The sequence below is a fragment of the Hydractinia symbiolongicarpus genome, chromosome 3 (assembly GCF_029227915.1).
Source record: "Hydractinia symbiolongicarpus strain clone_291-10 chromosome 3, HSymV2.1, whole genome shotgun sequence".
Taxonomy (NCBI): domain Eukaryota; kingdom Metazoa; phylum Cnidaria; class Hydrozoa; order Anthoathecata; family Hydractiniidae; genus Hydractinia; species Hydractinia symbiolongicarpus.
This window is the reverse complement of record NC_079877.1, coordinates 29,802,567-29,822,653: the sequence shown is the minus strand read 5'-3', so window position 1 is coordinate 29,822,653 and position 20,087 is coordinate 29,802,567. Positions and strand designations below refer to the sequence as shown.

At 40.1% G+C, this 20,087-nt stretch overlaps 28 non-coding genes across 28 annotated transcripts; all 28 read right to left on the bottom strand.

The window, feature by feature from the left end:
- Positions 1-329: 329 nt before the first annotated feature.
- Positions 330-411, bottom strand: Trnal-aag (transfer RNA leucine (anticodon AAG)). Its single transcript has one exon. It is a non-coding gene; the product is annotated as a tRNA-Leu (tRNA).
- A 385-nt stretch (positions 412-796) lies between these two features.
- Trnal-uag (transfer RNA leucine (anticodon UAG)) lies at positions 797-878 on the bottom strand. Its single transcript has one exon. It is a non-coding gene; the product is annotated as a tRNA-Leu (tRNA).
- Positions 879-1,389: 511 nt separating this feature from the next.
- Positions 1,390-1,471, bottom strand: Trnal-uag (transfer RNA leucine (anticodon UAG)). Its single transcript has one exon. It is a non-coding gene; the product is annotated as a tRNA-Leu (tRNA).
- A 511-nt stretch (positions 1,472-1,982) lies between these two features.
- Positions 1,983-2,064, bottom strand: Trnal-aag (transfer RNA leucine (anticodon AAG)). Its single transcript has one exon. It is a non-coding gene; the product is annotated as a tRNA-Leu (tRNA).
- A 385-nt stretch (positions 2,065-2,449) lies between these two features.
- On the bottom strand, positions 2,450-2,531 carry Trnal-uag (transfer RNA leucine (anticodon UAG)). Its single transcript has one exon. It is a non-coding gene; the product is annotated as a tRNA-Leu (tRNA).
- Positions 2,532-4,100: 1,569 nt separating this feature from the next.
- Positions 4,101-4,182, bottom strand: Trnal-aag (transfer RNA leucine (anticodon AAG)). The gene has a single exon. It is a non-coding gene; the product is annotated as a tRNA-Leu (tRNA).
- A 385-nt stretch (positions 4,183-4,567) lies between these two features.
- On the bottom strand, positions 4,568-4,649 carry Trnal-uag (transfer RNA leucine (anticodon UAG)). Its single transcript has one exon. It is a non-coding gene; the product is annotated as a tRNA-Leu (tRNA).
- A 509-nt stretch (positions 4,650-5,158) lies between these two features.
- On the bottom strand, positions 5,159-5,240 carry Trnal-aag (transfer RNA leucine (anticodon AAG)). Its single transcript has one exon. It is a non-coding gene; the product is annotated as a tRNA-Leu (tRNA).
- Positions 5,241-5,625: 385 nt separating this feature from the next.
- Positions 5,626-5,707, bottom strand: Trnal-uag (transfer RNA leucine (anticodon UAG)). The gene has a single exon. It is a non-coding gene; the product is annotated as a tRNA-Leu (tRNA).
- Positions 5,708-6,217: 510 nt separating this feature from the next.
- On the bottom strand, positions 6,218-6,299 carry Trnal-aag (transfer RNA leucine (anticodon AAG)). Its single transcript has one exon. It is a non-coding gene; the product is annotated as a tRNA-Leu (tRNA).
- Positions 6,300-6,684: 385 nt separating this feature from the next.
- On the bottom strand, positions 6,685-6,766 carry Trnal-uag (transfer RNA leucine (anticodon UAG)). Its single transcript has one exon. It is a non-coding gene; the product is annotated as a tRNA-Leu (tRNA).
- A 510-nt stretch (positions 6,767-7,276) lies between these two features.
- Trnal-aag (transfer RNA leucine (anticodon AAG)) lies at positions 7,277-7,358 on the bottom strand. The gene has a single exon. It is a non-coding gene; the product is annotated as a tRNA-Leu (tRNA).
- Positions 7,359-7,743: 385 nt separating this feature from the next.
- Positions 7,744-7,825, bottom strand: Trnal-uag (transfer RNA leucine (anticodon UAG)). Its single transcript has one exon. It is a non-coding gene; the product is annotated as a tRNA-Leu (tRNA).
- Positions 7,826-8,335: 510 nt separating this feature from the next.
- Positions 8,336-8,417, bottom strand: Trnal-aag (transfer RNA leucine (anticodon AAG)). Its single transcript has one exon. It is a non-coding gene; the product is annotated as a tRNA-Leu (tRNA).
- Positions 8,418-8,802: 385 nt separating this feature from the next.
- Trnal-uag (transfer RNA leucine (anticodon UAG)) lies at positions 8,803-8,884 on the bottom strand. The gene has a single exon. It is a non-coding gene; the product is annotated as a tRNA-Leu (tRNA).
- Positions 8,885-9,395: 511 nt separating this feature from the next.
- Trnal-aag (transfer RNA leucine (anticodon AAG)) lies at positions 9,396-9,477 on the bottom strand. Its single transcript has one exon. It is a non-coding gene; the product is annotated as a tRNA-Leu (tRNA).
- A 979-nt stretch (positions 9,478-10,456) lies between these two features.
- On the bottom strand, positions 10,457-10,538 carry Trnal-aag (transfer RNA leucine (anticodon AAG)). The gene has a single exon. It is a non-coding gene; the product is annotated as a tRNA-Leu (tRNA).
- A 978-nt stretch (positions 10,539-11,516) lies between these two features.
- Positions 11,517-11,598, bottom strand: Trnal-aag (transfer RNA leucine (anticodon AAG)). Its single transcript has one exon. It is a non-coding gene; the product is annotated as a tRNA-Leu (tRNA).
- A 386-nt stretch (positions 11,599-11,984) lies between these two features.
- Positions 11,985-12,066, bottom strand: Trnal-uag (transfer RNA leucine (anticodon UAG)). The gene has a single exon. It is a non-coding gene; the product is annotated as a tRNA-Leu (tRNA).
- Positions 12,067-12,576: 510 nt separating this feature from the next.
- On the bottom strand, positions 12,577-12,658 carry Trnal-aag (transfer RNA leucine (anticodon AAG)). The gene has a single exon. It is a non-coding gene; the product is annotated as a tRNA-Leu (tRNA).
- A 978-nt stretch (positions 12,659-13,636) lies between these two features.
- On the bottom strand, positions 13,637-13,718 carry Trnal-aag (transfer RNA leucine (anticodon AAG)). The gene has a single exon. It is a non-coding gene; the product is annotated as a tRNA-Leu (tRNA).
- Positions 13,719-14,696: 978 nt separating this feature from the next.
- Trnal-aag (transfer RNA leucine (anticodon AAG)) lies at positions 14,697-14,778 on the bottom strand. The gene has a single exon. It is a non-coding gene; the product is annotated as a tRNA-Leu (tRNA).
- Positions 14,779-15,163: 385 nt separating this feature from the next.
- Positions 15,164-15,245, bottom strand: Trnal-uag (transfer RNA leucine (anticodon UAG)). The gene has a single exon. It is a non-coding gene; the product is annotated as a tRNA-Leu (tRNA).
- Positions 15,246-15,756: 511 nt separating this feature from the next.
- On the bottom strand, positions 15,757-15,839 carry Trnal-aag (transfer RNA leucine (anticodon AAG)). The gene has a single exon. It is a non-coding gene; the product is annotated as a tRNA-Leu (tRNA).
- Positions 15,840-16,804: 965 nt separating this feature from the next.
- Positions 16,805-16,886, bottom strand: Trnal-aag (transfer RNA leucine (anticodon AAG)). Its single transcript has one exon. It is a non-coding gene; the product is annotated as a tRNA-Leu (tRNA).
- A 977-nt stretch (positions 16,887-17,863) lies between these two features.
- Positions 17,864-17,945, bottom strand: Trnal-aag (transfer RNA leucine (anticodon AAG)). Its single transcript has one exon. It is a non-coding gene; the product is annotated as a tRNA-Leu (tRNA).
- A 385-nt stretch (positions 17,946-18,330) lies between these two features.
- Trnal-uag (transfer RNA leucine (anticodon UAG)) lies at positions 18,331-18,412 on the bottom strand. Its single transcript has one exon. It is a non-coding gene; the product is annotated as a tRNA-Leu (tRNA).
- A 509-nt stretch (positions 18,413-18,921) lies between these two features.
- Positions 18,922-19,003, bottom strand: Trnal-aag (transfer RNA leucine (anticodon AAG)). Its single transcript has one exon. It is a non-coding gene; the product is annotated as a tRNA-Leu (tRNA).
- Positions 19,004-20,087: the final 1,084 nt, after the last annotated feature.

The following is a 20,087-nucleotide window of genomic DNA, read 5'->3' as shown; positions in this document are numbered from 1 at the left end:
CGAAAATTATACTCTTGTGGATTAAATGTTAAAAATTAAGCAATTATCAAGAAAAATGTTGAACATGACTGTAAGACCGTTTCATTCGGACTATCGCTCTTAACAAGCTGTAAATCCAAATCTCCTGTCGTTTAAACGCTTTAGATCTCTGTTTCGAAAAATAAACGAAATGTTCCGCAAAATCAAGTGGTACAAGTGACATTTTCCCCCAATGCGACAAAGACTTGTTAATTATACTTTTTCTAAAATATGCGTCTGTCTGGGGACGAAGTTTTTAAGCGTAATCAGTATTCTCTGTCCGAGGACATTTCCGGTCATTCGACATAAGATGACAGGAGCGAGATTCAAACTCGCGTCACCGAAGTGACTGGTGCCTTAAACCAGTGCCTTAAACCGCTCGGCCATCCTGCCCGGTTTTTCAAATACATAATGTCGACGAGCGTGCAGAGAAAATAGTATTTACGCGTATTTAAGCACTAGATGACATGTAAAAATGACAGAAATGTATGAAAAATTCAAATAAGTAAGTGACGCAAAATAATACGTTGATACCCAACCAGCTCTGCACATTCCATTGCAAGTGTATTTGTCCCGTGGCTTTTCATCAATTTAGAGAGTTTTGCCTGATTGTGGGCGGAATTACCTGCACAGTCAAGCAGTTTTAGCGATCCCGTCCTGCATGGAAGCGAAACTTATGAAACATCCTTTTTAAACGTTCGCGCATTTTTCTAGGCAAAATAGTTAAGCGGAGATAAAAACTTTTGTCTGACGTACTTTTCAGACATGTATGATTAGTTGACAGGAGCGAGAATCGAACTTGCGCCACCGAAGTGACTGGTGCCTAAAACCAGCGCCTTAGACCGCTCGGCCATCCTGCCTACTTTTTAAGATATAAAATCCCCGTCCCAAAAAAGTTTAAGTAAACCAAAAATGGCTTATTCTGACATTAGCAGGAAGGTTTTTGCTCTAACCAATTAACCTAAGATCAGAAGTCCTAAGTCTGTCCTTTGACAAGTAAACTTTGACAAGTTCACATTGCGTGGGTACAATAATGAAACGCCGAAAATTATACTCTTGTGAGTAAAATGTTAAAAATTATGCAATTATCAAGAAAAATGTTGAACATGACTGTAAGACCGTTTCATTCGGACAATCGCTCTTAACAAGCTGTAAATCCAAATCTCCTGTCGTTTAAACGCTTTAGATCTCTGTTTCGTAAAATAAACGAAATGTTCCGCAAAATCAAGTGGTACAAGTGACATTTTTCCCCAATGCGACAAAAACTTGTTAATTTTACTTTTTCTAAAATTTGCGTCTTTCTGGGGACGAAGTTTTTAAGCGTAATCAATATTCTCTATCCGAGGACATTTCCGGTCATGCGATATAAGATGACAGGAGCGAGATTTGAACTCGCGTCACCAAAGTGACTGGTGCCTAAAACCAGCGCCTTAGACCGCTCGGCCATCCTGCCTACTTTTTAAGATATAAAGTCCCCGTCTTAAAAAAGTTCAAGTAAACCAAAAATGGCTTATGCTGACATTAGCAGGAAGGTTTTTGCTCTAACCAATTAACCTAAGATCCGAAGTCCTAAGTCTGTCCGTTGACAAGTAAACTTTGACAAGTTCACATTGCGTGGGTACAATAATGAAACGCCGAAAATTATACTCTTGTGAGTAAAATGTTAAAAATTATGCAATTATCAAGAAAAATGTTGAACATGACTGTAAGACCGTTTCATTCGGACAATCGCTCTTAACAAGCTGTAAATCCAAATCTCCTGTCGTTTAAACACTTTAAATCTCTGTTTCGTAAAATAAACGAAATGTTCCGCAAAATCAAGTGGTACAAGTGACTTTTTTCCCCAATGCGACAAAAACTTGTGAATTTTACTTTTTCTAAAATTTGCGTCTTTCTGGGGACGAAGTTTTTAAGCGTAATCAATATTCTCTGTCCGAGGACATTTCCGGTCATGCGATATAAGATGACAGGAGCGAGATTCAAACTCGCGCCACCGAAGTGACTGGTGCCTTAAACCAGCGCCTTAGACCGCTCGGCCATCCTGCCCGGTTTTTCAAATACATAATGTCGACGAGCGTGCAGAGAAAATAGTATTTAAGCGTATTTAAGCACTAGATGACATGTAAAAATGACCGAAATGTTTGAAAAATTCAAATAAGTAAGTGACGCAAAATAATACGTTGATACCCAACCAGCTCTGCACATTCCATTGCAAGTGCATTCGTCCCGTGACTTTTCATCAATTAAGAGAGTTTTGCCTGATTGTGGGCGGAATTACCTGCACAGTCAAGCAGTTTTAGCGATCCCGTCCTACATGCAAGCGAAAGTTGTGATACATCCTTTTTAAAAGTTCGCGCATTTTTCTAGGCAAAATAGTTAAGCGGCAATAAAAAGGTTTGCCTGACGTACTTTTCAGACATGTATGACTAGTTGACAGGAGCGAGATTTGAACTCGCGCCACCAAAGTGACTGGTGCCTAAAACCAGCGCCTTAGACCGCTCGGCCATCCTACCTACTTTTTAAGATATAAAGTCCCCATCCCAAAAAATTTCAAGTAAACCAAAAATGGCTTATGCTGACATTAGCAGGAAGGTTTTTGCTCTAACCAATTAACCTAAGATCCGAAGTCCTAAGTCTGTCCGTTGACAAGTAAACTTTGACAAGTTCACATTGCGTGGGTAAAATAATGAAACGCCAAAAATTATACTTTTGTGGGTTAAATGTTAAAAATTATGCAAGTATCAAGAAATATGTTGAACATGACTGTAAGAACGTTTCATTCGGACAATCGCTCTTAACAAGCTGTAAATCCAAATCTCCTGTCGTTTAAACGCTTTAGATCTCTGTTTCGTAAAATAAACGAAATGCTCCGCAAAATCAAGTGGTACAAGTGCCATTTTTCCCCAATGCGACGAAGACTTGTTAATTATACTTTTTTAAAATTTGCGTCTTTCTGGGGACGAAGTTTTTAAGCGCAATCAATATCCTCTGTCCGAGGACATTTCCGGTCATGCGATATAAGATGACAGGAGCGAGTTTCGAACTCGCGCCACCGAAGTGACTGGTGCCTTAAACTAGCGCCTAAGACCGCTCGGCCATCCTGCCCGGTTTATTTAAATACATAATGTCGACGAGCGTGAAGAGAAAATAGTATTTACGCGTATTTAAGCACTAGTTGACATGTAAAAATGACAGAAATGTATGAAAAATTCAAATAAGTAAGTGACGCAAAATAATACGTTGATACCCAACCAGCTCTGCACATTCCATTGCAAGTGTATTCGTTCCGTGACTTTTCATCATTTTAGAGAGTTTTGCCTGATTGTGGGCGGAAATACCTGCACAGTCAAGCAGTTTTAGCGATCCCGTCCTGCATGCAAGCGAAACTTGTGATATATCCTTTTTAAACGTTCGCGCATTTTTCTAGGCAAAATAGTTAAGCGGAAATAAAAACGTTTGTCCAACGTACTTTTCAGACATGTATGATTAGTTGACAGGAGCGAGATACGAACTCGCGCCACCGAAGTGACTGGTGCCTAAAACTAGCGCCTTATACCGCTCGGCCATCCTGCCTTCTTTTTAAGATATAAAATCCCCGTCCCAAAAAAGTTCAAGTAAACCAAAAATGGCTTATTCTGACATTAGCAGGAAGGTTTTTGCTCTAACCAATTAACTTAAGATCCGAAGTCCTAAGTCTGTGCCTTGACAAGTAAGCTATGACAAGTTCACATTGCGTGGGTACAATAATGAAACGCCGAAAATTATAGTCTTGTGGGTTAAATGTTGAAAATTAAGCAATTCTCAAGAAATATGTTGAACATGACTGTAAGAACGTTTCATTCGGACTATCGCTCTTAACAAGCTGTAAATCCAAATCTCCTGTCGTTTAAACGCTTTAGATCTCTGTTTCGAAAAATAAACGAAATTTTCCGCAAAATCAAGTGGTACAAGTGACACTTTTCCCCAATGCGCCAAAGACTTGTTGATTATATTTTTTTAAATTTGCGTCTTTCTGGGGACGAAGTTTTTAAGCGTAATCAATATCCTCTGTCCGAGGACATTTCCGGTCATGCGATATAAGATGACAGGAGCGAGATTCGAACTCGCGCCACCGAAGTGACTGGTGCCTTAAACCAGCGCCTTAGACCGCTCGGCCATCCTGCCCGGTTTTACAAATACATAATGTCGACGAGCGTGCAGAGAAAATAGTATTTACGCGTATTTGAGCACTAGATGACATGTAAAAATGACAGAAATGTATGAAAAATTCAAATAAGTAAGTGACGCAAAATAATACGTTGATACCCAACCAGCTCTGCACATTCCATTGCAAGTGTATTCGTTCCGTGACTTTTCATCATTTTAGAGAGTTTTGCCTGATTGTGGGCGGAAATACCTGCACAGTCAAGCAGTTTTAGCGATCCCGTCCTGCATGCAAGCGAAACTTGTGATACATCCTTTTTAAACGTTCGCGCATTTTTCTAGGCAAAATAGTTAAGCGGAAATAAAAACGTTTGTCCAACGTACTTTTCAGACATGTATGATTAGTTGACAGGAGCGAGATTCGAACTCGCGCCACTGAAGTGACTGGTGCCTAAAACTAGCGCCTTATACCGCTCGGCCATCCTGCCTTCTTTTTAAGATATAAAATCCCCGTCCCAAAAAATTCAAGTAAACCAAAAATGGCTTATTCTGACATTAGCAGGAAGGTTTTTGCTCTAACCAATTAACCTAAGATCGGAAGTCCTAAGTCTGTCCCTTGACAAGTAAACTTTGACAAGTTCACATTGCGTGGGTACAATAATGAAACGCCGAAAATTATACTCTTGTGAGTAAAATGTTAAAAATTATGCAATTATCAAGAAAAATGTTGAACATGACTGTAAGACCGTTTCATTCGGACAATCGCTCTTAACAAGCTGTAAATCCAAATCTCCTGTCGTTTAAACGCTTTAGATCTCTGTTTCGTAAAATAAACGAAATGCTCCGCAAAATCAAGTGGTACAAGTGCCATTTTTCCCCAATGCGACGAAGACTTGTTAATTATACTTTTTTAAAATTTGCGTCTTTCTGGGGACGAAGTTTTTAAGCGCAATCAATATCCTCTGTCCGAGGATATTTCCGGACATGCGATATAAGATGACAGGAGCGAGATTCGAACTCGCGCCACCGAAGTGACTGGTGCCTTAAACCAGCGCCTTAGACCGCTCGGCCATCCTGCCCGGTTTTTCAAATACATAATGTGGACGAGCGTGCAGAAAAAATAGTATTTACGCGTATTTAAGCACTATATGACATGTAAAAATGACCGAAATGTATGAAAAATTCAAATAAGTAAGTGACGCAAATTAAGACGTTGATACCCAACCAGCTCCGCACATTCCATTGCAAGTGTATTCGTCCCGAGACTTTTTATCAATTTAGAGAGTTTTGCCTGATTGTGGGCGGAATTACCTGCACAGTCAAGCAGTTTTAGCGATCCCGTCCTGCATGCAAGCGAAACTTGTGATACATCGTTTTTAAACATTCGCGCATTTTTCCAGGCAAAATAGTTAAGCGGAAATAAAAACTTTTATCCGACGTACTTTTCAGACATGTATGATTAGTTGACAGGAGCGAGATTCGAATTCGCGCCACCGAAGTGACTGGTGCCTAAAACCAGCGCCTTAGACCGCTCGGCCATCCTGCCTTATTTTTAAGATATAAAATCCCCGTCCCAAAAAAGTTCAATTAAACCAAAAATGGCTTATTCTGACATTAGCAGGAAGGTTTTTGCTCTAACCAATTAACCTAAGATCCGAAGTCCTAAGTCTGTCCCTTGACAAATAAGCTTTGACAAGTTCACATTGCGTGGGTACAATAATGAAACGCCGAAAATTATACTCTTGTGGGTTAAATGTTAAAAATTAAGCAATTATCAAGAAAAATGTTGAACATGACTGTAAGACCGTTTCATTCGGACAATCGCTTTTAACAAGCTGTAAATCCAAATCTCCTGTCGTTTAAACGCTTTAGATCTCTGTTTCGTAAAATAAACGAAATGCTCCGCAAAATCAAGTGGTACAAGTGCCATTTTTCCCCAATGCGACGAAGACTTGTTAATCATACTTTTTTTAAATTTGCGTCTTTCTGGGGACGAAGTTTTTAAGCGCAATCAATATCCTCTGTCCGAGGACATTTCCGGACATGCGATATAAGATGACAGGAGCGAGATTCGAACTCGCGCCACCGAAGTGACTGGTGCCTTAAACCAGCGCCTTAGACCGCTCGGCCATCCTGCCCGGTTTTTCAAATACATAATGTGGACGAGCGTGCAGAAAAAATAGTATTTACGCGTATTTAAGCACTATATGACATGTAAAAATGACCGAAATATATGAAAAATTCAAATAAGTAAGTGACGCAAATTAAGACGTTGATACCCAACCAGCTCCGCACATTCCATTGCAAGTGTATTCGTCCCGAGACTTTTTATCAATTTAGAGAGTTTTGCCTGATTGTGGGCGGAATTACCTGCACAGTCAAGCAGTTTTAGCGATCCCGTCCTGCATGCAAGCGAAACTTGTGATACATCGTTTTTAAACATTCGCGCATTTTTCCAGGCAAAATAGTTAAGCGGAAATAAAAACTTTTATCCGACGTACTTTTCAGACATGTATGATTAGTTGACAGGAGCGAGATTCGAATTCGCGCCACCGAAGTGACTGGTGCCTAAAACCAGCGCCTTAGACCGCTCGGCCATCCTGCCTTATTTTTAAGATATAAAATCCCCGTCCCAAAAAAGTTCAATTAAACCAAAAATGGCTTATTCTGACATTAGCAGGAAGGTTTTTGCTCTAACCAATTAACCTAAGATCCGAAGTCCTAAGTCTGTTCCTTGACAAATAAGCTTTGACAAGTTCACATTGCGTGGGTACAATAATGAAACGCCGAAAATTATACTCTTGTGGGTTAAATGTTAAAAATTAAGCAATTATCAAGAAAAATGTTGAACATGACTGTAAGACCGTTTCATTCGGACAATCGCTTTTAACAAGCTGTAAATCCAAATCTCCTGTCGTTTAAACGCTTTAGATCTCTGTTTCGTAAAATAAACGAAATGCTCCGCAAAATCAAGTGGTACAAGTGCCATTTTTCCCCAATGCGACGAAGACTTGTTAATTATACTTTTTTTAAATTTGCGTCTTTCTGGGGACGAAGTTTTTAAGCGCAATCAATATCCTTTGTCCGAGGACATTTCCGGACATGCGATATAAGATGACAGGAGCGAGATTCGAACTCGCGCCACCGAAGTGACTGGTGCCTTAAACCAGCGCCTTAGACCGCTCGGCCATCCTGCCCGGTTTTTCAAATACATAATGTGGACGAGCGTGCAGAAAAAATAGTATTTACGCGTATTTAAGCACTAGATGACATGTAAAAATGACCGAAATATATGAAAAATTCAAATAAGTAAGTGACGCAAATTAATACGTTGATACCCAACCAGCTCCGCACATTCCATTGCAAGTGTATTCGTCCCGAGACTTTTTATCAATTTAGAGAGTTTTGCCTGATTGTGGGCGGAATTACCTGCACAGTCAAGCAGTTTTAGCGATCCCGTCCTGCATGCAAGCGAAACTTGTGATACATCGTTTTTAAACATTCGCGCATTTTTCCAGGCAAAATAGTTAAGCGGAAATAAAAACTTTTATCCGACGTACTTTTCAGACATGTATGATTAGTTGACAGGAGCGAGATTCGAATTCGCGCCACCGAAGTGACTGGTGCCTAAAACCAGCGCCTTAGACCGCTCGGCCATCCTGCCTTATTTTTAAGATATAAAATCCCCGTCCCAAAAAAGTTCAATTAAACCAAAAATGGCTTATTCTGACATTAGCAGGAAGGTTTTTGCTCTAACCAATTAACCTAAGATCCGAAGTCCTAAGTCTGTCCCTTGACAAATAAGCTTTGACAAGTTCACATTGCGTGGGTACAATAATGAAACGCCGAAAATTATACTCTTGTGGGTTAAATGTTAAAAATTAAGCAATTATCAAGAAAAATGTTGAACATGACTGTAAGACCGTTTCATTCGGACAATCGCTTTTAACAAGCTGTAAATCCAAATCTCCTGTCGTTTAAACGCTTTAGATCTCTGTTTCGTAAAATAAACGAAATGCTCCGCAAAATCAAGTGGTACAAGTGCCATTTTTCCCCAATGCGACGAAGACTTGTTAATTATACTTTTTTAAAATTTGCGTCTTTCTGGGGACGAAGTTTTTAAGCGCAATCAATATCCTCTGTCCGAGGACATTTCCGGACATGCGATATAAGATGACAGGAGCGAGATTCGAACTCGCGCCACCGAAGTGACTGGTGCCTTAAACCAGCGCCTTAGACCGCTCGGCCATCCTGCCCGGTTTTTCAAATACATAATGTGGACGAGCGTGCAGAAAAAATAGTATTTACGCGTATTTAAGCACTAGATGACATGTAAAAATGACCGAAATATATGAAAAATTCAAATAAGTAAGTGACGCAAATTAATACGTTGATACCCAACCAGCTCCGCACATTCCATTGCAAGTGTATTCGTCCCGAGACTTTTTATCAATTTAGAGAGTTTTGCCTGATTGTGGGCGGAATTACCTGCACAGTCAAGCAGTTTTAGCGATCCCGTCCTGCATGCAAGCGAAACTTGTGATACATCGTTTTTAAACATTCGTGCATTTTTCCAGGCAAAATAGTTAAGCGGAAATAAAAACTTTTATCCGACGTACTTTTCAGACATGTATGATGAGTTGACAGGAGCGAGATTCGAATTCGCGCCACCGAAGTGACTGGTGCCTAAAACCAGCGCCTTAGACCGCTCGGCCATCCTGCCTTATTTTTAAGATATAAAATCCCCGTCCCAAAAAAGTTCAATTAAACCAAAAATGGCTTATTCTGACATTAGCAGGAAGGTTTTTGCTCTAACCAATTAACCTAAGATCCGAAGTCCTAAGTCTGTCCCTTGACAAATAAGCTTTGACAAGTTCACATTGCGTGGGTACAATAATGAAACGCCGAAAATTATACTCTTGTGGGTTAAATGTTAAAAATTAAGCAATTATCAAGAAAAATGTTGAACATGACTGTAAGACCGTTTCATTCGGACTATCGCTCTTAACAAGCTGTAAATCCAAATCTCCTGTCGTTTAAACGCTTTAGATCTCTGTTTCGAAAAATAAACGAAATGTTCCGCAAAATCAAGTGGTACAAGTGACATTTTCCCCCAATGCGACAAAGACTTGTTAATTATACTTTTTCTAAAATATGCGTCTGTCTGGGGACGAAGTTTTTAAGCGTAATCAGTATTCTCTGTCCGAGGACATTTCCGGTCATTCGACATAAGATGACAGGAGCGAGATTCAAACTCGCGTCACCGAAGTGACTGGTGCCTTAAACCAGTGCCTTAAACCGCTCGGCCATCCTGCCCGGTTTTTCAAATACATAATGTCGACGAGCGTGCAGAGAAAATAGTATTTACGCGTATTTAAGCACTAGATGACATGTAAAAATGACAGAAATGTATGAAAAATTCAAATAAGTAAGTGACGCAAAATAATACGTTGATACCCAACCAGCTCTGCACATTCCATTGCAAGTGTATTTGTCCCGTGGCTTTTCATCAATTTAGAGAGTTTTGCCTGATTGTGGGCGGAATTACCTGCACAGTCAAGCAGTTTTAGCGATCCCGTCCTGCATGCCAGCGAAACTTGTGACACATCCTTTTTAAACGTTCGGGCATTTTTCCAGGCAAAATAGTTAAGCGGAAATAAAAACGATTGTCCGACGTACCTTTTCAGACATGTATGATTAGTTGACAGGAGCGAGATTCGAACTCGCGCAACCGAAGTGACTTGTGCGTAAAACCAGAGCCTTAGACCGCTCGGCCATCCTGCTTTCTTTTTAAGATATAAAATCCCCGCCCCAAAAAAGTTCAAGTAAACCAAAAATGGCTTATTCTGACATTAGCACGAAAGGTTTTTGCTCTAACCAATTAACCTAAGATCCGAAGTCGTAAGTCTGTCCCTTGACAAGTAAACTTTGACAAGTTCACATTGCGTGGGTACAATAATGAAACGCCGAAAATTATACTCTTGTGGGTTAAATGTTAAAAATTATGCAATTATCAAGAAAAATGTTGAACATGACTGTAAGACGGTTTCATTCGGACTATCGCTCTTAACAAGCCGTAAATCCAAATCTCCTGTCGTTTAAACGCTTTAGATCTCTGTTTCAAAAAATAAACGAAATGTTCCGCAAAATGAAGTGGTACAAGTGCCATTTTTCCCCAATGCGACGAAGACTTGTTAATTATACTTTTTTTAAATTTGCGTCTTTCTGGGGACGAAGTTTTTAAGCGCAATCAATATCCTCTGTCCGAGGACATTTCCGGACATGCGATATAAGATGACAGGAGCGAGATTCGAACTCGCGCCACCGAAGTGACTGGTGCCTTAAACCAGCGCCTTAGACCGCTCGGCCATCCTGCCCGGTTTTTCAAATACATAATGTCGACGAGCGTGCAGAGAATATAGTATTTACGCGTATTTAAGCACTAGATGACATGTAAAAATGACCGAAATGTATGAAATATTCAAATAAGTAAGTGATGCAAATTAATACGTTGATACCCAACCAGCTCCGCACATTCCATTGCAAGTGTATTCGTCCCGTGACTTTTCATCAATTTAGAGAGTTTTGCCTGATTGTGGGCGGAATTACCTGCACAGTCAAGCAGTTTTAGCGATCCCGTCCTGCATGCAAGCGAAACTTGTGATACATCGTTTTTAAACATTTGCGCATTTTTCCAGGCAAAATAGTTAAGCGGAAATAAAAACTTTTATCCGACGTACTTTTCAGACATGTATGATTAGTTGACAGGAGTGAGATTCAAATTCGCGCCACCGAAGTGACTGGTGCCTAAAACCAGTGCCTTAGACCGCTCGGCCATCCTGCCTTATTTTTAAAATATAAAATCCCCGTCCCAAAAAAGTTCAATTAAACCAAAAATGGCTTATTCTAAAATTAGCAGGAAGGTTTTTGCTCTAACCAATTAACCTAAGATCCGAAGTCCTAAGTCTGTCCCTTGACAAATAAGCTTTGACAAGTTCACATTGCGTGGGTACAATAATGAAACGCCGAAAATTATACTCTTGTGGGTTAAATGTTAAAAATTAAGCAATTATCAAGAAAAATGTTGAACATGACTGTAAGACCGTTTCATTCGGACTATCGCTCTTAACAAGCTGTAAATCCAAATCTCCTGTCGTTTAAACGCTTTAGATCTCTGTTTCGAAAAATAAACGAAATGCTCCGCAAAATCAAGTGGTACAAGTGACATTTTCCCCCAATGCGACAAAGACTTGTTAATTATACTTTTTCTAAAATATGCGTCTGTCTGGGGACGTAGTTTTTAAGCGTAATCAATATTCTCTGTCCGAGGACATTTCCGGTCATTCGACATAAGATGACAGGAGCGAGATTCAAACTCGCGTCACCGAAGTGACTGGTGCCTTAAACCAGTGCCTTAAACCGCTCGGCCATCCTGCCCGGTTTTTCAAATACATAATGTCGACGAGCGTGCAGAGAAAATAGTATTTACGCGTATTTAAGCACTAGATGACATGTAAAAATGACAGAAATGTATGAAAAATTCAAATAAGTAAGTGACGCAAAATAATACGTTGATACCCAACCAGCTCTGCACATTCCATTGCAAGTGTATTTGTCCCGTGGCTTTTCATCAATTTAGAGAGTTTTGCCTGATTGTGGGCGGAATTACCTGCACAGCCAAGCAGTTTTAGCGATCCCGTCCTGCATGCCAGCGAAACTTGTGACACATCCTTTTTAAACGTTCGGGCATTTTTCCAGGCAAAATAGTTAAGCGGAAATAAAAACGTTTGTCCGACGTACCTTTTCAGACATGTATGATTAGTTGACAGGAGCGAGATTCGAACTCGCGCAACCGAAGTGACTGGTGCCTAAAACCAGCGCCTTAGACCGCTCGGCCATCCTGCTTTCTTTTTAAGATATAAAATCCCCGCCCCAAAAAAGTTCAAGTAAACCAAAAATGGCTTATTCTGACATTAGCAGGAAGGTTTTTGCTCTAACCAATTAACCTAAGATCCGAAGTCCTAAGTCTGTCCCTTGACAAGTAAACTTTGACAAGTTCACATTGCGTGGGTACAATAATGAAACGCCGAAAATTATACTCTTGTGGGTTAAATGTTAAAAATTATGCAATTATCAAGAAAAATGTTGAACATGACTGTAAGACGGTTTCATTCGGACTATCGCTCTTAACAAGCCGTAAATCCAAATATCCTGTCGTTTAAACGCTTTAGATCTCTGTTTCGAAAAATAAACGAAATGTTCCGCAAAATGAAGTTGTACAAGTGCCATTTTTCCCCAATGCGACGAAGACTTGTTAATTATACTTTTTTAAAATTTGTGTCTTTCTGGGGACGAAGTTTTTAAGCGCAATCAATATCTTCTGTCCGAGGACATTTCCGGACATGCGATATAAGATGACAGGAGCGAAATTCGAACTCGCGCCACCGAGGTGACTGGTGCCTTAAACCAGCGCCTTAGACCGCTCGGCCATCCTGCCCGGTTTTTCAAATACATAATGTGGACGAGCGTGCAGAGAAAATAGTATTTACGCGTATTTAAGCACTAGATGACATGTAAAAATGACAGAAATGTATGAAAAATTCAAATAAGTAAGTGACGCAAAATAATACGTTGATACCCAACCAGCTCTGCACATTCCATTGCAAGTGTATTTGTCCCGTGGCTTTTCATCAATTTAGAGAGTTTTGCCTGATTGTGGGCGGAATTACTTGCACAGTCAAGAAGTTTTAGCGATCCCGTCCTGCATGCAAGCGAAACTTGTGATACATCCTTTTTAAACGTTCGTGCATTTTTCCAGGCAAAATAGTTAAGCGGAAATAAAAACGTTTGTCCGACGTACCTATTCAGACATGTATGATTAGTTGACAGGAGCGAGATTCGAGCTCGCGCAACCGAAGTGCCTGGTGCCTAAAACCAGAGCCTTAGACCGCTCGGCCATCCTGCCTTATTTTTAATATATAAAATCCCTGCCCCAAAAAAGTTCAATTAAACCAAAAATGGCTTATGCTGACATTAGCAGGAAGGTTTTTGCTCTAACCAATTAACCTAAGATCCGAAGTCCTAAGTCTGTCCCTTGACAAGTAAACTTTGACAAGTTCACACTGCGTGGGTACAATAATGAAACGCCGAAAATTATACTCTTGTGGGTTAAATGTTAAAAATTATGCAATTATCAAGAAAAATGTTGAACATGACTGTAAGACGGTTTCATTCGGACTATCGCTCTTAACAAGCCGTAAATCCAAATCTCCTGTCGTTTAAACGCTTTAGATCTCTGTTTCGAAAAATAAACGAAATGTTCCGCAAAATGAAGTGGTACAAGTGCCATTTTTCCCCAATGCGACGAAGACTTGTTAATTATACTTTTTTAAAATTTGCGTCTTTCTGGGGACGAAGTTTTTAAGCGCAATCAATATCCTCTGTCCGAGGACATTTCCGGACATGCGATATAAGATGACAGGAGCGAGATTCGAACTCGCGCCACCGAAGTGACTGGTGCCTTAAACCAGCGCCTTAGACCGCTCGGCCATCCTGCCCGGTTTTTCAAATACATAATGTGGACGAGCGTGCAGAGAAAATAGTATTTACGCGTATTTAAGCACTAGATGACATGTAAAAATGACCGAAATGTATGAAATATTCAAATAAGTAAGTGACGCAAATTAATACGTTGATACAGAACCAGCTCCGCACATTCCATTGCAAGTGTATTCGTCCCGTGACTTTTCATCAATTTAGAGAGTTTTGCCTGATTGTGGGCGGAATTACCTGCACAGTCAAGAAGTTTTAGCGATCCTGTCCTGCATGCAAGCGAAACTTGTGATAAATCCTTTTTAAACGTTCGTGCATTTTTCCAGGCAAAATAGTTAAGCGGAAATAAAAACGTTTGTCTGACGTACTTTTTCAGACATGTATGATTAGCTGACAGGAGCGAGATTCGAGCTCGCGCAACCGAAGTGCCTGATGCCTAGAACCAGAGCCTTAGACCGCTCGGCCATCCTGCCTTTTTTTTAAGATATAAAATCCCCGTCCAAAAAAAGTTCAATTAAACCAAAAATGGCTTATGCTGACATTAGCAGGAAGGTTTTTGCTCTAACCAATTAACCTAAGATCCGAAGTCCTAAGTCTGTCCGTTGACAAGTAAACTTTGACAAGTTCACATTGCGTGGGTACAATAATGAAACGCCGAAAATTATAGTCTTGTGGGTTAAATGTTAAAAATTAAGCAATTATCAAGAAAAATGTTGAACATGACTGTAAGAACGTTTCATTCGGACTATCGCTCTTAACAAGCTGTAAATCCAAATCTCCTGTCGTTTAAACGCTTTAGATCTTTGTTTCGAAAAATAAACGAAATTTTCCGCAAAATCAAGTGGTACAAGTGACACTTTTCCCAATGCGACAAAGACTTGTTGATTATACTTTGTTTAAATTTGCGTCTTTCTGGGGACGAAGTTTTTTAAGCGTAATCAATATCCTCTGTCCGAGGACATTTCTGGTCATGCGATATAAGATGACAGGAGCGAGATTCGAACTCGCGCCACCGAAGTGACTGGTGCCTTAAACCAGCGCCTTAGACCGCTCGTCCATCCTGCCCGGTTTTTCAAATACATAATGTCGACGAGCGTGCAGAGAAAATAGTATTTACGCGTATTTAAGCACTAGATGACATGTAAAAATGACAGAAATGTATGAAAAATTCAAATAAGTAAGTGACGCAAATTAATACGTTGATACCCAACCAGCTCTGCACATTCCATTGCAAGTGTATTCGTCCCGTGACTTTTTATCAATTTAGAGAATTTTGCCTGATTGTGGGCGGAATTACATGCACAGTCAAGCAGTTTTAGCGGTCCCGTCCTGCATGCAAGCGAAACTTGTGATACATCGTTTTTAAACGTTCGCGCATTTTTCAAGGCGAAATAGTTAAGCGGAAATAAAAACTTTTATCCGACGTACTTTTCAGACATGTATGATTAGTTGACAGGAGCGAGATTCGAACTCGCGCCACCGAAGTGACTGGTGCCTAAAACCAGCGCCTTAGACCGCTCGGCCATCCTGCCTTATTTTTAAGATATAAAATCCCCGTCCAAAAAAAGTTCAATTAAACCAAAAATGGCTTATGCTGACATTAGCAGGAAGGTTTTTGCTCTAACCAATTAACCTAAGATCCGAAGTCCTAAGTCTGTCTGTTGACAAGTAAACTTTGACAAGTTCACATTGCGTGGGTACAATAATGAAACGCCAAAAATTTTACTCTTGTGGGTTAAATGTTAAAAATTATGCAACTATCAAGAAATATGTTGAACATGACTGTAAGAACGTTTCATTCGGACAATCGCTCTTAACAAGCTGTAAATCCAAATCTCCTGTCGTTTAAACGCTTTAGATCTCTGTTTCGAAAAATGAGCGAAATGTTTCGCAAAATCAAGTGGTACAAGTGACATTTTTCCCCAATGCGACAAAGACTTGTTAATTATACTTTTTCTAAAATATGCGTCTGTCTGGGGACGAAGTTTTTAAGCGTAATCAATATTCTCTGTCCGAGGACATTTCCGGTTATGCGATATAAGATGACAGGAGCGAGATTCGAACTCGCCCCACCAAAGTGACTGGTGTCTTAAACCAAGCGCCTTAGACCGCTCGGCCATCCTGCCCGGTTTTTTAAATACATAATGTCGACGAGCGTGCAGAGAAAATAGTATTTACGCGTATTTAAGCACTAGATGACATGTAAAAATGACAGAAATGTATGAAAAATTCAAATAAGTAAGTGACGCAAATTAATACGTTGATACCCAACCAGCTCCGCACATTCCATTGCAAGTGTAATAGTCCCGTGACTTTTTATCAATTTAGAGAGTTTTGCCTGATTGTGGGCGGAATTACTTGCACAGTCAAGCAGTTTTAGCGATCCCGTCCTGCATGCAAGCGAAACTTGTGATACATCGTTTTTAAACGTTGGCGCATTTTTCCAGGCGAAATAGTTAAGCGGAAATAAAAACTTTTATCCAACGTACTTTTCAGACATGTATGATTAGTTGACAGGAGCGAGATTCGAACTCGCGCCACCGAAGTGACTGGTGCCTAAATCCAGCTCCTTAGACCGCTCGGCCATCCTGCCTTATTTTTAAGATATAAAATCCCCGTCCCAAAAAAGTTCAATTAAACCAAAAATGGCTTATTCTGACATTAGCAGGAAGGTTTTTGCTCTAACCAATTAACTTAAGATCCGAAGTCCTAAGTCTGTGCCTTGACAAGTAAGCTATGACAAGTTCACATTTCGTGGGTACAATAATGAAACGCCGAAAATTATAGTCTTGTGGGTTAAATGTTAAAAATTAAGCAATTATCAAGAAAAATGTTGAACATGACTGTAAGAACGATCGCTCTTAACAAGCTGTAAATCCAAATCTCCTGTCGTTTAAACGCTTTAGATCTCTGTTTCGAAAAATAAGCGAAATGTTCCGCAAAATCAAGTGGTACAAGTGACATTTTTCCCCAATGCGACAAAGACTTGTTAATTATACTTTTTCTAAAATATGCGTCTGTCTGGGGACGAAGTTTTTAAGCGTAATCAATATCCTCTGTCCGAGGACATTTCTGGCCATGCGATATAAGATGACAGGAGCGAGATTCGAACTCGCGCCGCCGAAGTGACTGGTGCCTTAAACCAGTGCCTTAGACCGCTCGGCCATCCTGCCCGGTTTTTTAAATACATAATGTCGACGAGCGTGCAGAGAAAATAGTATTTACGCGTATTTAAGCACTAGATGACATGTAAAAATGACAGAAATGTATGAAAAATTCAAATAAGTAAGTGACGCAAAATAATACGTTGATACCCAACCAGCTCTGCACATTCCATTGCAAGTGTATTCGTCCCGTGACTTTTCATCAATTTAGAGAGTTTTGCCTGATTGTGGGCGGAATTACCTGCACAGTCAAGCAGTTTTAGCGATCCCGTCCTGCATGCAAGCGAAACTTGTGAAACATCCTTTTTAAACGTTCGTGCATTTTTCCAGGCAAAATAGTTAAGCGGAAATAAAAACGTTTGTCCGACGAATCTTTTCAGACAAGTATGATTAGTTGACAGGATCGAGATTCGAACTCGCGCAACCGAAGTGACTGGTGCCTAAAACCAGAGCCTTAGACCGCTCGGCCATCCTGCCTTCTTTTTAAGATATAAAATCCCCGTCCAAAAAAAGTTCAATTAAACCAAAAATGGCTTATTCTGACATTAGCAGGAAGGTTTTTGCTCTAACCAATTAACTTAAGATCCGAAGTCCTAAGTCTGTGCCTTGACAAGTAAGCTATGACAAGTTCACATTGCGTGGGTACAATAATGAAACGCCGAAAATTATAGTCTTGTGGGTTAAATGTTAAAAATTAAGCAATTATCAAGAAAAATGTTGAACATGACTGTAAGAACGTTTCATTCGGACTATCGCTCTTAACAAGCTGTAAATACAAATCTCCTGTCGTTTAAACGCTTTAGATCTCTGTTTCGAAAAATAAACGAAATTTTCCGTAAAATCAAGTGGTACAAGTGACACTTTTCCCAATGCGACAAAGACTTCTTGATTATACTTTGTTTAAATTTGCGTCTTTCTGGGGACGAAGTTTTTAAGCGTAATCAATATCCTCTGTCCGAGGACATTTCCGGTCATGCGATATAAGATGACAGGAGCGAGATTCGAACTCGCGCCACCGAAGTGACTGGTGCCTTAAACCAGCGCCTTAGACCGCTCGGCCATCCTGCCCGGTTTTCCAAATACATAATAACGACGAGCGTGCAGAGAAAATAGTATTTACGCGTATGTAAGCACTAGATGACATGTAAAAATGACAGAAATGTATGAAAAATTCAAATAAGTAAGTGACGCAAATTAATACGTTGATACCCAACCAGCTCCGCACATTCCATTGCAAGTGTATTTGTCCCGTGACTTTTTATCAATTTGGAGACTTTTGCCTGATTGTGGGCGGAATTACCTGCACAGTCAAGCAGTTTTAGCGATCCCGTCCTGCATGCAAGCGAAACTTGTGATACATCGTTTTTAAACGTTGGCGCATTTTTCCAGGCGACATAGTTAAGCGGAAATAAAAACTTTTATCCGACGTACTTTTCAGACATGTATGATTAGTTGACAGGAGCGAGATTCGAACTCGAGCAACCGAAGTGACTGGTGCCTAAAACCAGCGCCTTAGACCGCTCGGCCATCCTGCCTTATTTTTAAGATATAAAATCCCCGTCCCAAAAAAGTTCAATTAAACCAAAAATGGCCTATTCTGACATTAGCAGGAAGGTTTTTGCTCTAACCAATTAACCTAAGATCCGAAGTCCTAAGTCTGTCCCTTGACAAGTAAGCTTTGACAAGTTCACATTGCGTGGGTACAATAATGAAACGCCGAAAATTATACTCTTGTGGGTTAAATGTTAAAATTTAAGCAATTATCAAGAAAAATGTTGAACATGACTGTAAGAACGTTTCATTCGGACTATCGCTCTTAACAAGCTGTAAATCCAAATCTCTTGTCGTTTAAACGCTTTAGATCTCTGTTTCGAAAAATAAACGAAATTTTCCGTAAAATCAAGTGGTACAAGTGACACTTTTCCCAATGCGACAAAGACTTCTTGATTATACTTTGTTTAAATTTGCGTCTTTCTGGGGACGAAGTTTTTAAGCGTAATCAATATCCTCTGTCTGAGGACATTTCCGGTCATGCGATATAAGATGACAGGAGCGAGATTCGAACTCGCGCCACCGAAGTGACTGGTGCCTTAAACCAGTGCCTTAGACCGCTCGGCCATCCTGCCCGGTTTTTTAAATACATAATGTCGACGAGCGTGCAGAGAAAATAGTATTTACGCGTATTTAAGCACTAGATGACATGTAAAAATGACAAAAATGTATGAAAAATTCAAATAAGTAAGTGACGCAAAATAATACGTTGATACCCAACCAGCTCTGCACATTCCATTGCAAGTGTATTCGTCCCGTGACTTTTCATCAATTTAGAGAGTTTTGCCTGATTGTGGGCGGAATTACCTGCACAGTCAAGCAGTTTTAGCGATCCCGTCCTGCATGCAAGCGAAACTTGTGAAACATCCTTTTTAAACGTTCGTGCATTTTTCCAGGCAAAATAGTTAAGCGGAAATAAAAACGTTTGTCCGACGAATCTTTTCAGACAAGTATGATTAGTTGACAGGATCGAGATTCGAACTCGCGCAACCGAAGTGACTGGTGCCTAAAACCAGAGCCTTAGACCGCTCGGCCATCCTGCCTTCTTTTTAAGATATAAAATCCCCGTCCAAAAAAAGTTCAATTAAACCAAAAATGGCTTATTCTGACATTAGCAGGAAGGTTTTTGCTCTAACCAATTAACTTAAGATCCGAAGTCCTAAGTCTGTGCCTTGACAAGTAAGCTATGACAAGTTCACATTGCGTGGGTACAATAATGAAACGCCGAAAATTATAGTCTTGTGGGTTAAATGTTAAAAATTAAGCAATTATCAAGAAAAATGTTGAACATGACTGTAAGAACGTTTCATTCGGACTATCGCTCTTAACAAGCTGTAAATCCAAATCTCCTGTCGTTTAAACGCTTTAGATCTCTGTTTCGAAAAATAAACGAAATTTTCCGCAAAATCAAGTGGTACAAGTGACACTTTTCCCAATGCGACAAAGACTTGTTGATTATCCTTTTTTTAAATTTGCGTCTTTCTGGGGACGAAGTTTTTAAGCGTAATCAATATTCTCTGTTCGATGACATTTCCGGTCATGCGATATAAGATGACAGGAGCGAGATTCAAACTCGCGCCACCGAAGTGACTGGTGCCTTAAAAAAGCGCCTTAGACCGCTCGGCCATCCTGCCCGGTTTTTCAAATACATAATGTCGA